The sequence below is a fragment of the Tiliqua scincoides genome, chromosome 5 (assembly GCF_035046505.1).
Source record: "Tiliqua scincoides isolate rTilSci1 chromosome 5, rTilSci1.hap2, whole genome shotgun sequence".
Lineage (NCBI taxonomy): Eukaryota > Metazoa > Chordata > Lepidosauria > Squamata > Scincidae > Tiliqua > Tiliqua scincoides.
The window spans coordinates 88,757,117-88,768,348 of NC_089825.1; positions in this window are offsets into that span (position 1 = coordinate 88,757,117).

Below are 11,232 nucleotides of genomic sequence, written 5' to 3' on the forward strand. Positions count from 1 at the left end.
AAATTTTCCTTAACCTGCAATCGCTTTTTCTAGTCCCATTTGACTGAACAAAGCAAGGAGAAAGGGTTGTGACTGGAGAAAAAAAACATGGGGAACTCGCCCCACTTCAGCCAAGTCAATAGAACCTGAGGTCAGAGGAGAAACTGTGCTTTCTCTTTGAGGGGTTTCCCAGTAGCAACCCCTTTCCCTGCACCATACAAAGGAATGGGCACTTTTGCTTATTAATTCATCTGTATAGGGCATGGGGTAAAGGGGAAAACTAGAACACTGAAAATGGTGTATCTCAACCCCTCTTGTGAGGGCATGGTGTTTCCCCTTGATGAATTTTCTAGTGGGCACTGAGCCCTGGAATTCTGCAGGCCTGGACAGCTGCTATACTGCCCTGTTGGGTTGAACTGCTCCTGTTGTGTAGGGCTGGAATAATCATTATAGGCTGGAAGTCTTTCTGTGGTTTAGTAATCTGGAATGACCCAATGTGATAAGAGAGTCTGACTTCTTTCCTGCACTTGGTTTTTCTCTTTAAAACCCCCCTGAAGCTCAGAACACTGCAACTGTTCCATCTTCACACAGACAGTGAAGGCCTGCTTCCTAAGAAAAACAAATTTAATGCAGTAGTGCAGGTAGCCAGGTCAGCCTGAAGAGCAAAGCTTTCTCAGTATGGTATTTAGGAACAAAGTAGAAAGGACATGAACCAGGGAAGCTGCAGGTCTGTAGGCATTTAGGTGGGGTCACAATTGCATATTTTATTACAGAGATTTGTGCTGAGAGCTTCCTTAAAGGGGTGTTGTGGGGCAAAGACACAAACATGGTAAAACAGAAAGAATAGAAAGGGAAAAAATGGCATATCTTGTCTTGATGTTTCAGTGTTGAGATTAAGGATGATAATATAAGCCATTCATTAGATAAACAGCCTCCTATTCTGTCTACAATAAAGTTTGCAATCCTATACACACTTTCCTAGGAGTAAGTCTCATTGTACACAAGTCTGACTTACATCTAAGTAGACATGCATATGATTGCACTGTAAATGTAACTGAGAGCCCAAGCCTATGCATGCCTACTCAGAAGTAAGTCCTATTATAGTCAATATCACCTATTCCCAGGTATGTGTGGATAAGATTGCAGCCTTCAGGTTTTTTAAAAGTGCAAATGAAGTGGAAAACCTTTGCCTAGGAAGACTCTACTTCAGGCTATGTTATGGGTCACAGATGGACTTGTATGATTCAGTGCTCCTTTATTTACAAAAAATTGCCACACACAGAGGAAAGCAAGGAGCCATTGAGAAGCCTAGGTTAGAACTATTCTCAGGGCTGACATCAGGAGTGGGCTTCATTGAGCATACCCACTGTTAATCTCTGAGGCCACTTTTGTGTAGTGGTAGCGAAGTGACTCTCCCTAGGCCTATGAGATAGGATGGAGCCCATGGAAGTCAGCTTGCTGAGGACCTCTGAAACTTGGAGCTGATCTGATTCTAGTTTTCTATGTTCAGGGATGATGATGATGATGATGATGAATGGAGGCATATTCAATCATGTGGTTTATCCAGCTGCAACCTGGAGGTGGTACAGTCTGGACACAGGTTTATCATCCCACCTGCTGAGTTCTAGCATTTGGATCAATGAGGCTACAATCCTATGCACATGATCCTGGGAGTAAGCCCTATTGAACACAATACGACTTACTTTTTTGAGTAGACATGCATAGGACTGTGCTGCCGAATATCAGCAAGTGGGTGATGCCTGAGGCAGTCATGTTCTGTCTCAGCATTGGCTGACCACAGTGTAAAGTAATAGTGATAATCTGTGTAACTTTGAAACTGAGCAATGCTGCAGCTTGTGCTTGTCTTCCTCAGAACTTCCTAAATCCACCTTGTGTTGGGGTGGCAGAAGCTGGAACAGGCTTGCTGCCTATGCTCAAAGCCATGTTATTGTACTACTTATTATTATCACTCTGAATCAAAGAATTTTCAGAGGTTGAGGTAGGGCAGGGGTGGGCAAACTTTCAATTTTAGGATCCTACACCTTAAACAGACAAGCTGTAGGTGCTGAAATTTTCTCTCCTACACAATTGTTAAAGGTCCAGTATCCCTAAAGTTGAAAGTTTGCCCACCCCTAGTTTGCCCTAAAAGGATGACATTTTCACCAAGGTCAATCATGGCTCAACCTCTGAAAATTCTTTGATGCAGAGTGATAATAATAAGTAGTACAATATTTCTGTACTGTAGTACAGGCGTACTGTATTTCACCACCTTCTACCCAAGCTCACAGCACCCTAAAAATGCCTCCAAGCTCGCACAGAAACTACATGTCCCATAGAACAATGGAAGGCATGAATTCTGATTGGCTGCTGCAACGTCACCTCCAATGTCTAACCAGACTGTGCAACAGCCTGTTCTGGACCGCTCCCCTGTTCTTTCCTGCGAGTCAAATACTTTGGTTCCTGGACTCTGCAGTATCAAGAGCGTGAGCACACATGTGCTTTTTAAACTTTCTTAAACTTTTTTAAAGTTTTAAGCACAGACATGTTTTTCTGTGGGGGGAAAAATAAAAATATATATACCCACAATACATCATCACCTCCAACAGGAATCTCTAAGAAACAATGGTTGCAATCCTAACCACACTTTCCTGAGAGTAAGCTCCATTGAACAAAATAGGACTTACTTCTGAGTAGACCTGGTTAGGATTGTGCCCAATGTAACAATGTGGTTATGCCACAATAAATCAGACTTAGAAAAGTTTTTTTGCAAACTCTGGAAGAAGGATCTGGATGGACTGACCGACAGGCACACAGGTGGAAAATCTGTCCCTGGAAAATCTACTCCAAAAGTACACACTGCCACGTCTCCCCTTCTCTTGCAATTTAATAAAGCATTCTCCTGGGAGAGCAACTATAGATCGACATTAAGGCTGCAGTCCCATCCACACGTACCTGGGAGTAAGTCCCATTGGCTACAATGGGACTTACTTCTGAGTAGACATGCATAGGATTGGGCTCTAAGATTAATTATAACAGTAATTTAATCATTACTTGAATTTTTATTCGTGTTATTAAGCATACTATATATACTGTGTGTGTCTGAGTTAGTCCTTTCCACCATATGGAAAACAATATTTCTTCATGGATAACATAACTGTATTTTACTATCTTTCATATAAGCGAGGAGGGCCAAATTTTATGGATTTCTGTTGTGACTGAAACGGGAAATCCGAGAATATTTAACTCCAGGAAAAAACAGCCTTGCATTTATTTGAGGATATTGTTGTTAAGGAGATCTTCACAAAACACCTCTTTCATGAAATTCTTGAAGATTTATCAATTTATCAACAAAGAGTTACTGATTTCAGAGACTATGAATGTGGAAGAAGGTTCTGAATGGTTCTAGAAACTAGGAATAGTTCTCTGTTAAAAAAAATTTTCCCAATTTTTTCCCCAAAGGCTTATATATACGTGTGTGTGTGCTTAAACACATGCTATGTAAGAGACCACAGCTGCATTCCTATCCCATTAAATAAAGAATAGTTTAGCTATTGTCTAGAGCAGGATTGCCCTTAAAAAAACTGAATAAAAAATAAAAATAAATTATTTTCATATGTAATTTCTTTGCTTAAAAAAATCAAATCTGCCCCTAATTTGGAAGTTTTCTTTTCTTTTCCTTCGGTATATTAATTAATTTGTCAATGAAAAATTTAATTTACAGATGAAATGTTCACCTGAAAAGATGAACTTGCCCCAACTATTGGTATCACAATTAAATTGGATTTAATCTGAACCAGACTGGGGAAAGCAGGGGCTTGTGACTGTCTTTAAGCAAGTAGTTCATAAAACGCGACTGCGACTGTCAGTAAATTCCAAATTTGAAATCTAAAGGCTTCTGCCATGATCCATAGACTTTGACCCCAAAACTCAACAGATGCGCTTGTTGGTTTAATTCTCTGAAATTCTTATATGCTCTTGAAAAATAACAAATACCATATGTCAAGTATAACTAAATTCTCAGTCTGTGCCCTAGGACTGCAGTCTGAATTTATTTGCCAAAAATGAAGAAAATGGATAATGGAATCTTAAAGGAATTATACCTTCAGTTCAAGAAAATCTTTCATTTCTTTCTTCATCGCTGTTTTATATATATATAAACAGGTGGACCAAAAGATCAACAAATGAAATCTCTCTCTCTCTCTCTCTCTCTCTCTCTCTCTCCCACACACCCCCCCCCCCACAAAAGCATAGTCACCATTAACAACAGGAATTAATTGGCGATCTAACAACCTGCCCAGCTTTTGCAGAGCTGTGTCAACTTTAGCAACTCTTCCCCATCGCAATATTACACATTTATCTCATCACACTCTCATCTAGACTTCTCCGAAGATACCAGAGATCAACATCTGACCTTCAGTTTTAATAACAAGGAAAATCCTTTAAAAGACAAAGAAAAGAAGGAACGGTGACAAATTTGAAACCCCCTTCACTGCTAATTTCTTTTCTTTCTCGCTTTCTGTTGGTGAGCATTAACCTCCTGTTTCTTCTTATACCGCATCGAATTTAAATTTAAAGATATTGGGTTCCCCTCCCCCCCATTTAACAAGGGTTCTGATTTTTGAAACGGAATGTATCTTGATCAAACCCTGAAATGCCTTTATTCTTTCTTAAAACACCGATCTGGGAGACCTCAGGTTACCTAGTCCAGACCCAGCTCGAGCAGGTTAAACCTCTGAATGCCTTTAACAGACTTTCTCCCAGGAAAATTTACCGATTTTCATAATACTTGGACACGCTGGTTGGGAGTACTTTCAAATTAACAGAACTGACTTTCACTATTCTGGTAAGCAGGAGCAGAGTGTAAATCAACCCAGGCGTGGTAGATTCGAAAGCCAAGCAACAACAAAAGAAGTTTTTAAAACTTACTTAGGAAATAATGAAAAACTAAGACCCTGGGTTGAAAACGTACGTAGCTTGCAACATGAGAAAAAGGCCGAATCCCAGCCAAGGAAAGCAGTATTATATATGCGTGATTGTCAGTGTAATCCTGTGCATGTCTACTCAGAATTAAATCTCATTAAAAATTAAACGGGGGTGGAGGGCATGTGAAGAATACAAGAGAAAGACTTATTTTCCTAGAATCACGAAAGATAGAAACCTTTCGATTTTGTTTTGATTTTGGTACGAACTCTGACATCCCCTTTTCCCTTTTTATTAAGGCGCTCCTGTATGAATAGGATGAGAGGTTATATATAAAACCTCTCATCCTATTCATACAGCAGCGCCTTAATAAAAAGGGAAAAGGGGATATCAGGGTTCTTACCTATATATATAGATATAGATATATTGCCAACAGAAGATAGATAGATAGATAGATAGATAGATGATTGATTGATTGATTGATTGATTGATTGATTGATTTTTTTTTTTTTTCCTGGCTACTTCTCTGAAGGGGAAAATCTGGATGCGTTATGCGGAGGGGGGGCGGTCACAAAACTGTCAGTACTTTCTCCACTTCATGCACTTATCTACCGGCCTACTTGAACTTTCCCTGAACAAGGGACTGATCACTCTGTAACATTTTGTCATCATTATCGTCATCAAGAAGAGGAAAGGTCGTGTTTTAAAAGGAGCACAACAACTTCCTTCGCACGACTTCTGCCAGTGACTGAAGGCTTTTTTCAACCAAACCGACACACAGGCCAGACCTGAACCCCTGAACCCTAAACTACATCTGAAATCGAAAGAGTCCCTGATCATCCAACCGTCTCTATCTTGGACACCGCTATAGGATAAGCCTCGAAAGAAAGAGAGAGGAAGGGAGCAGGCGCGCCAGAGAGGATTCTGCATGGTCTACTTTCGTATTCGGATCACGACTGCCTGCAGTGAACCGAGTGGATATGGGGGAGAAAAGGACTCCACCGCAAGGTCTTAGAAAAACTCCATGGGAACCGCCCATTTTATTCCCCCCCTTTTTTTTCAAACTAAGCAGAAACACTTTTATTTATACCAAAAAAAAAAAAAAAAAAAAAGATAAATTTTACACCAGAGGGAAAGAGAGAGAGAGAGATAGAGAGAGAGAGACCCATTTTATTTTTCTCTTCATCAAAACAGGCCAGTTTGGAGGCCAGGGACCCTGGTTACCAGTCTGAGGAAGGGACAGACAGACAGACAGACAGACAGACAGACAGACAGACAGACAGATAGATAGATAGATAGATAGATAGATAGATAGATAGATAGATAGATAGATAGATAGATCGATCTTTGGGGGGGGTTTTCCCTGCTTAAGCCTCTTTTCACTCGAGTGGAGCTTGCTAGGGAGACTTTCCGACGGTGCCCCAGTTGTTGAGCACTGGTCAACTGGTGAGCAGCAGCTCCCAGCCGCCTCAGCCTGTCGTCACTCTTTGCAGAGGTGGCTCGGAAGAAGAGGTTCGAAAGGAGGCTTTGATCACCCAACAACGGGGGGGGGGGGCCCTGCGACCTCCTTGCATCTTAAGCCTGGCCAGATGCCATCAGACCAAATCTCACAGCATCGGACAAAACAAACTTGGCAGCCGCTTCCCAACCAGAATTCAAGCAAACGTTCCTTTGGCTTCTATTCCGGACCCGGCCCGCTGCCCCCACACGCCTCTCTCTCACCTTCCGTCTAATTTTCGGAAGCCAACGTATTCTAGTAGGCAAGAAAGTTTGAGAAATACCTTGGATTTCTTCTGGCAGGGTTTTATTCTAATGCTGAACAGCCCAGGGTGTGTGGGGGGGAGGACACACACCCACACCTATCCTCTTTATTTCCTCCCCCCTTACCCCCCCTCCAGTGAATCACGAAACCTCTTTAATGCCATCCTTCTTCCCGAATACTTGTGGGGTCAAAGAATGTTTACAACCTGGGCTTCAAGTTCAATAGCAAAACAGCCCTGCCGACCAAACAGGAGCCCTCCTTCCCGACCCCCACCCCTCGGTCCAGCTTTTGTGGTGTGGGCCTGTAGCTGAACAAAGGAAGAAGAGCGGGGGGTGTGCGCAGGAGATAAGGCTGCTGAACGCGGAGATCTTGCTGATAGGGACATGTTTGGCTCTCCCACAGCCACAGGTACATCCCCATGCCTCTGAAGGGGGGAAGGATATGTGAAGATCCAGCGGGCAATACCTGGGGCCTTTAATGCAAGGAAAGGGAAACTGGTGAGAAATAGCTTAAACCTCTGGTTCCCAAACTTTTTCGCACTGGGACCCACTTTTTAAAACGACACTCTATCAGGACCCACCTAGGTTTACCAGACTTTGTAAAAAAGAGGGGAGATCATCTACAAAGAAATAATATCTATCTATCTATCTATCTATCTATCTATCTATCTATCTATCTATCTATCTATCTATCTATCTATCTATCAAAAAGACCCTCAAACATTTATCTCCCTGCATGTACTCATGCTTGCAAACTGCAGGAGCTGAACTCTTTACAAGATAATTGCCTCGGGGCTCGAGGCAATTAGTTATCTGATCTTTCCATCATCCTTTGGCAACCCAACAAAAATCAGGTCCTGACGCACCAGTGGGTCTAGCAAACCTTCCTGCCCTGCTCTGATTTTAATGGAGTGTGATTGCAGTTCCTGGGGTTTGGGAAAGGAAACAGCCAGACAACCCGCCCACCACACTCCATCCAAGTTCAAGATCATCTGGGATGGTCGTCCTCCTAGTAGTTGATAGGCGACAGCATCTTAAAGGGGAACAATGAAAGGAAGGAAATCCCCCCTTGCAAGATTACAGTCCAGCAGCCCAACCCAAACACACTTCCCTGGTTGTAAGTCTCCTTGACTTAGGTGGAATCTGGCTCCAAGTGAGTCTGTTTTGGCAACTACAATAACAAAAATAGGTGGAAGTGCTCATTGCCCAAGAGCTGGAGAAGTAGTTTAGTTGATTATTATGAATGTACATAGCTCCCTCTGTGAGCCTGGCTCCTGACAAAGAAAGACAAGTGCCTGCCCCAAGGGCAGTAGAATAGTTCCTCCTGTCCATCTGCTACACCAGCTTCAGTATGTATATCCCTTTCTGATGGGGGTTTGTGTGTGTGGATTAGTATTTAGCACTCTTTCTCCAAGGAGCGAAGAATCATGGCACTTTTGCCCCATTTTATCCTCCCAGCAACATGGAGGCCTATGAAGGTGAGAGGTTGTAGCCTGCCAACTGGGCAAAGAGGCACTTTATGAAGTGGGGGTCCTCTTATGTTTCACATGGGGAAAGTAACTGTCCCTCTCCACCCCACCCCAGTGTCTTTTCTAGTGGCTGTTTTGATGTTCTTCTGCGTCTTTATAAATTGTGAGCCCTTTTGGGGCAGGGAGCCATTTAATTATTTGACTTCTTCTACAAATTGTTTTAGAACTTTTTTTTTAAAGCAATATAGTAGCAGCAGCAGCAGTAGAAGTTGCCACCTAGGTAGGTTCATGGCTCCAGGTTTCTTCTGCCCAGGTTCCTTCCACCCAAATATGACACTCCAGAGTCAGTTTTACCACTTCCAGCATTTCGCTGGACTTATTCTTTTTTCTTATTTTTAAAACAGTCTGTTCACTGTTCACATTTACTTATCTTGTAGGCAGGATCCTGATGTAAGTTCAAGCCCCAAGTAGTTCTTCTGCCTTCAAATGGGGTTAAAACCCACCCTGAAACTGTCTCAAAAAAAAATGGCCCATTTAACTAAATAAGACTTCCACCAGCAGAATCATCCTCAAGGGATAAAATGTTCCTCCAAGGAAGTCAACTCTGATAATAAGGGTTCAAGGAGCCCAATGAATTTACTTAAGAAACCCCATCTCAGAGATTACAAGGCCACCATCCACTTCAGCAGACTCCCTACAGAGTCATGGAAAGGCAGCTAGAATACACGTTGAGGGAGCCATTCCTGAAACCTTCCCCTGATCCAAAGGAAGAGAACTGGAGCTGCAGCCAAGTTCTGTTGAGATGAATGGAGCCTTCTGGAAATCAAATCCATGCAGATAATTTGGATTTGTGAGAAGAACGATCCTGAAGAGAAGAGCAGCTGTGAATGGATGCCTGTATCACTCTGGATCAACTGAAGTTCTTTGTCTTTAGCAGGGCAATCCTATGTACTACCCCCAGGTAAGTGGGAGTAAGCCCCACTGAACATGCTGGGAGTTACTTATCAGTAAATATGCATGGGGACTTCACTGTTTTTCTCCTGGTAGGTTTCTTTCCCTAGGTGTACAGATCCATGGAGCTGAGTAGGGACCGCTTTTCCCCAGTCCTCTTCCCATCCCCCCAGTCTGCTTCCAAGAACTGATAGATGTCTCTCTCCGGAAATGGCCGGAAGGCGGATTTGCCATTGAACTTGACAGCAAAACCCTGATGTCCCCTCCCCCCCTTATTTACTAGGCCCTGGGAGGTCTCCGCAAAGCTTCATTCGCAGGGTCAGAGACTTGGCAGCTGAAGGGGGGGGGGGAAGGAAGAAAAAATAGCCAGTGGCAGCTAAATTGGAGGGGGGAGGGAAGGGTCTTTCGACACTACAGAGTCTGAGTTTGGGGGGGATATAGAGAAGATGCAGGGGAAAAATAAAATCTGGAAAAGGCTGGATTGTGACGTACTTCCCTTCCTTCTAGGATTTTTAACAAGAATTTCAAGCGTGCTTCTGTAACCACTGGTAAGATCTTTGTGGCTCTGAAGCAAACCTTGCCCTCCCCCAGCTCCCAGATTTTGGTAGCATAGGGAGAGCGTCTTTTTCCCCTCTGGGCTGAGATTCTCAACTGACTCTTGAGAATCAGTTGTGACTCTTGGGGGGAGGGGGAGTTGACTGAACAAAGAAAAAAGACATTCATACATCCAGAACATCATGTATCCCACAAGTTGGGAATGTTAAAGGCAATAGTTAAAGTGCCTGTAATATATAGGAAAAGGGAAAGTGAAAACCTTGATTGATTGAAGGGGGGGGGAAGAGGAAATGAGTTCGCTGCATCTCAGGAACTCCAAACCATTCTGATTAGAGTCAATCGGATGACTTTAGTGTATGATCAATTCACATTGTTTGGGAGCCTTTGTGTTATAGAATACTAAGTGGTGGGTGAGAAAGAAAGAAAGAAAGAAAGAAAGAAAGAAAGAAAGAAAGAAAGAAAGAAAGAAAGAAAGAAAGAAAGAAAGAAAGAAAGAGAAACAAACAAACAAACAAACTTTGGAAATGTTTTATTCCCTGGCAGGCAAAGGGCAGAGCTCAATAACCAATAATAAATCTCTTCTGGTTTGTGGGGGAAGGTTTTGTCTGTTGGTTGATAACCAAGCCTCGTTGTGAATAAACACTCTGTGTTCATGTCAGTATCCCTTAAGCAATGAATAAATATTCCTTAAAAAAAAATAAAGCAAACTTATCGTCCATTTCTTGGGTGTTGTTCCTGAATGGGCCACAAACGTGATATATTTGACACGTGGACCTACAGACACGGCACGATCCAGCCAACATTAAGCATCTGAAATCCCACTGGCAAACATTTTTAGGATTTTGATTTACAGGATTTTGATTTTGCCTGTGTGTGAGTCTGTGCGGGTGTGTTGTACTTGAGAAAGAACGAAAAACAGCAACAACAACATTGATCTCAGCGGTAGATAAATCAATGCTTTTATTGAACAGCTTTTTTGAGCTCTCTAACACTGAACAGTATTTGTGCAGTGTTAGGCTTTGCAGAACGTCTGGGAACAGGGCGAAACGATATACAGCTATACAGACACAAGGCAGCCAATGTTAGGCGCTACTTCACCCCCTCAATATGAGGTTTAAGCATAAGGAAACATTAAGATTTCCAAGTGACTGACTTGGACTGAATCGTGCCCTATACTTTGGCTGGAGGGCTTGTTTTAAAGATTCAGATAGCCTCTTAACAGCAGAAAGTACATGTTGTTCTGCAGACACACCTCACACACACACCCCTTGAAGACTTCTCCATATTTTCCTTGATGCTTCCTATTCCCAGCCTACAAGCCAACAATTCATGCAGGTATGAGGTTCGATCTTGCCCAGCCTTCCATCTCAGTCTCCAGACAAATAGCGATGTCTCCAGTCTCTCTCCAAGATGGAGGACACGCATAAAACGTAGAGAAGGCGAGTCAGGGTTACATCTATATACTGTAGTGTAATACATAGATATAAGAGATTTGCATGAGTAGTGACGAATAGTAGTATTTTAAGCAAATGTCTACATTGGATTTGGGGGGGAGGGTTCTTTGGTCCCCATTGGAAATCAATACTAGTTCTGATAC